Source organism: Pinus tabuliformis, chromosome 8, assembly GCF_031772625.1.
Source record: "Pinus tabuliformis cultivar Carrire ecotype Pingquan chromosome 8, CPIR1, whole genome shotgun sequence".
In the NCBI taxonomy this organism is placed as follows: domain Eukaryota; kingdom Viridiplantae; phylum Streptophyta; class Pinopsida; order Pinales; family Pinaceae; genus Pinus; species Pinus tabuliformis.
Window position 1 is genome coordinate 717,481,801 of NC_142294.1, and position 5,192 is coordinate 717,486,992.

The following is a 5,192-nucleotide window of genomic DNA, read 5'->3' on the forward strand; positions in this document are numbered from 1 at the left end:
TGAGAAGGGGATGAAGATTCTTCACCCAAATAATTTGTTGTCGGGATTGAAGAATGTTGATTTGGACTTCTGTGAGAATTGCATTTATGGAAAACATAAGAGAGTCAGATTTCTTAGAGTTGGGAAAGAAAAGAAGAGCAAAAAATTAGAGCTTGTGCATACAGATGTATGGGGACCTGCTTCGGTATCATCTCTCGGTGGCTCTCATTGTTATGTTACTTTTATTGATAATGCAACTAGAAAAACTTGGATTTATTGTATTAAGAATAAATTTAAATCTTTAAATCTTGGATCCATTTCAAACTTAGTAAGGAAATCTGCCCAAAGACCCAAGAAGACATGGATTATATGTCTAAAGTTCCATATGCATCAACAGTTGGAAGCTTAATGTATGCAATGGTCTGCACAAGGCCTGATATTGCACATGCAGTGGGAGTTGTAAGCAAGTACATGAACAATCTAGGAAAGGAACATTGGATGGCAGTGAAATGGATCCTCAGATATTTGAAAGTTACGCAAATTAAGCATTACGCTTTGGTGGTTCAAACATTTCTCTACAGGGATATGTTGATGCAGATATGGCAGGTGACAGAGATAACATGAGGAGCACTACAGGATATGTATTTACTGTAGGTGGAATAGTTGTCAATTGGGTTTCAAAAATCCAAAGTGTTGTTGCACTTTCAACAACAAAAGCAGAGTATGTTGCTGCTACAGAGGCTAGTAAAGAAATGATTTGGTTACAAAAGGTTTATGGGTGAATTGGGTAAGAAGCATGATATGGGCACTTTATACAGTGATAGCCAAAGTTCCATTCATTTTGCAAAGAACTCAGCATTCCATTCCAGGACTAAACACATACCGCTCAAGTACCATTTCATACGATCAGTGTTGGAAGATGGAGATTTGACGCTGGAAAAGATACACACTAGCCAGAATCCTGTAGATATGCTAACAAAAGTTGTAACTAGGGAGAAACTAAGAATATTCTCAGTTTCAATTGGTCTTCAAGGATGACGATGAAGATGAGAAACAGCCAGGTCCAAAGAAGAGTCATTGTCCAACAACTGAAGCAGTGGTGAAGTTGCTACAATCATTCTCCAAGTGGGAGATTGTAGGGTGTGGAGCATGAATATTTAGAGGTATTTGTTTCAACTGGATGTATACCTCAAGAAATTTTGAACACCCCTCTATGCTGGGGGGTGCGGGGGGGACTTGTCCCCCCCACGGGGGTTCAGGGGAGCTGATCCCACCCCGGCTAGAGGGTCTGGGGGCCAGCGGTCCCCTGGCAGGGATTTTCGGGTGCAACACCCTCGAAGCTAAAAACAAATGAAAAAATGCCTTGTAAAAGTATAGTAATTTCTAGTCAATCTGGGTAATTCATTAGGCGAATGATCTGATAGTAGAACTTATGTTTATTTTAGGGTTTTTTTCCCTAGAAGGCAACCCCTCTCTTCGTATGAGGGCATTGTATTGAGGCTATGTAATAGATGTGTATTCTCCGAGCGAGAAACAGAGTGGTGAGACTGTGAGAGAAAATAGAGGATATTACAACAGATCTATTGTAGGTTGTGTCTCTTCATTTTGCTGGATAATAAAAAGGAAGGATTGGTTGTTCGGGGTGGACATAGCCCAAACTTGGTGAACCATTTATATCTGTGTCTCTCTAGTTTTATGCTTTCTTGTGTTTATATTTATGTAATATTCTATGTGTTCCATTTCTCTGTAATATATAATTTTCTAACAGAGGGAGCATTGAATCAATAAAAGACAAACTTTATCTATTTAAAAATTCAGGAGTCATAATAAAATGATGTCATATGAAGAACATGGAACACAAGATATAAGTAAAAAAATATTTATAGTATGTTTTTGTAGGCACCAAACTATAATTACAAAAATTTGTAGGCACCCACCTACTATACAAACCATTCCCCTTAGATTCAAGAATTCATAGGAACCAACCCACTAGAGATGCCAATCCTCACTACTACAATTATTTGTAGTCATCAACCTACTTTAATCACTATAATTCCTACTTCTATCTTCACCACGTCTAGTAGCTACTTTTTCCTTCACCAAGAATATTTGTTGCTTCTGCCTTTAGTATATCCAATTCTACCAATTTTTTTTTTCATCTTCCCAAGAAATAAATTCTACAATATTCCATGCATATAATTTTGCAGATATGATTTTTAAATTTTTATTGGAGAAACTTTTATATATCTCCTTAGATGTTTGAAAATTTCATTATTTCAAAAGTTGGGGAAAGGAGGTTGCAAAAACAATTCCAAGCTTAGCTATTTGAAACTCATTTTATGATCATTTAGAAACCCTATCATCCAAATTGCATCATTATATTTTTATCATCCATCTCAATGCATTTGGAGTGGAAAAGGTGGAGGAATCATCTCACGGGACATAGTTTGGAAAAACGAGGTCTGAAACCTTCCAGGAGCATTTTGAGGCATCAGACGAAGTTTTTGGGGGTAAAAATTTGTCACTTAAGTGCCACATATTTTCATGCTATTCTATACACAGAAATATTTCCAATGGTGCAAGAATCATGTCAATCGGATTCAGTATGTAAAGTTATGTCACCGAGAAGTTGACCTCCCTGTTTTCACACATATAGTTTGGGAGGATGCCGTGTAAGCCCCCATTATTCATGGAAAAGGGGATAGCCACATGTTTTTTTATGTAAAAGACTCTAGAAGAGTCTATTTTGTAACTCTAGTTAAGAGTTGATGTAGTCAAACTTAACCACTAGTAGGCTATCGGTTTGTGTTATAAGTGAGCCACTAGGATGAAGAGGCATTCGATTATTTCGAGAGCATTTGTTCCATATATTAGCAAAGATAGCCAAGAGTGATAGGAGGTAGAGAAAACAAAGAGGATCTATGCACTGTAACAATCCACGGGCCATAGACATTACTTCTTTGTACCTACAACCATATTTCCAAACAGAGAAAGAGAGCGAAGTGATCTCACCTTCCAACCGGGTTTTCTCCCGAAAGGGTTTCCTAGAGAGCATATCTTGTGTCTTATGTGCGCGTGAGATTATTTTTTCATTCTCTTATTTTCTACATAATTTAATTTACATGCATGCACTAATTATAGTAAGATCTATAGATCTAGAAATTAAATAAAACTGTAATAGTGTAGAATCTGAGATTTTGTTAATAGGATATTAACAGATCTATTGTGATGAACTCTCTAGTGGAATATCCATCGTAGTTTACGGATCATTTGGTATCAGAGAAGATTTCTTTGGGTATTTTGTAGATATTGCGGGGATCTAGATTGTCGAGGCCAAAAATTATAAAACCCTAATCATGGGCAACAAATCTGTAAACGAACCTTGTGATCCTATAGAGGTGAGGTTTTCGTGGCTCGAAGAACAAGTCGTGAATATAAACCACAATGTCAACCTCCTCATGGCAGACCTAAGTAATAAGGTGGGTATATTTGGAGATGAATGTGGTTCGAATGCGGAGGAAAAATCAGAAGGGGGATCAGGAGGACGCTGATAACCAGCCAAAGAAAGAACCCAGAAAACATCAACCTAGTTAGAATGTCATGAACCAATTCCTATTTAAAGTGGAGGAAAAATTCAATATCAAACCATAATACAATGATATCGATGCTCTGAAGTTGAACCACTGGTTGCAATAAGTGGAATTTTATTTCGTTGTACATTAGATCAAGGAAAGGCAGGATATATCATTCGTGCAGCTGAAATTGGAAGATCATTTACTGACTTGGTTGGAGGGCCACACGAAAACCCTGAGGTTGGAGGGAGAACCTATAGTGACTAAGTGGAAGGATTTTAAAACCCTCATTAAGTCATAGTTTTATCCCATTGGGTACGTGGAAGACCAATGTGTCCGGTGGTATTACTTTAGGGAAAACTTGGGCCAAAGTGTGTAGGAGTACACCATAGAATTCAGAAAGATGATTATAATATTTGGTATCTCTCCTAAGAACCCAAATGTACTCTTCAGTATTTGGGGGGTCTATACCGCTATCTACGTGAGCAAGTGATGTTATTCAAGCCCAAAACGGTGGACAAGGCTTCTATATAGGCACAGTACCTAGAGAAAATAGGTTTGAAAAGAGCACGGTCAAGTCAATTGAAGCAAAAGGAGAAACAAGAAACTTATAAGGAGTGGAAGAAGAAGAAAAAAGGGGAAAGGATAAAAAGAAGGCAGCCACAACATATCAGTCTAAAGATCCTAACAACCACTGCAACCACTACAACATTGATGGCCATACAAAGGAGAAGTACTGGAAATTGCATCAAGAGCAAAACTCGAAGTACAAGAAGAAACATAATAGGAGAAAGAACCTCTTGCTCACTAATTTGAGCGACCAAGTGAAAGTAGCTCGAACATGGATGAGAAGATCATTTGTAAATCATTGGTAAAGGAGGTGAATCTAAGTAGCCTTCAACAACAAGAAGAGAAAGAAATGACCAATGTCTTCCATGTAAAGATACAGGTCAAGAAGATGAAGATTGATGCTCTCTTTCACTTAGGATCGTAGGAAAATTTCATTGTTGTAGATCTGGTCAAGAAGTTGGGGGTGGAAGTTCACAATCATCCAAAGCCATATCCACTAGGATGGGTACATAAGGATGCAGAGATTAAGGTAACAAAATAGTGTAAAATTAGATTTGATATCAGTGCTGATTTTATTGATGAAGTAGATTTGGATGTGGTTCCCCTTGATGTATATGGAGTTGTGTTTGGCAGTCCATACATGTACATGTGTGATGCAATATTTATGAGGAGAGATAACTAGTACCAACTCATCAAGGATGGAATATCATTCATCATCAATGCGCACAAAGGCAAGTTGAGAATTTCACTGGTAAGTTCCAACCAAGCCAAGAAATTGCTCAGTTCCAACAAGAAGTATGTTTGATTGTTTTGAAGAGAAAATCAGTCTATAGAGGATTCAATAAGATTCAAGGCATGTAGAGGGGTGTACTAAGAAACAAAAACAACTATTGGAGGAGTTGTTACAGGCATACAAGAACATGTTCTGAGAGCCTAAAGGGATACCCCCTAAGAGAGAAGTGGAGCACGAGATCCAGCTATTTCCAGACTCCCCATTACCAAATATTAGGTTGTACATGGAGTCTGGTATAGAAGCAAGTGAGGTGAAGGAACAATTGCAACTGCTACTGG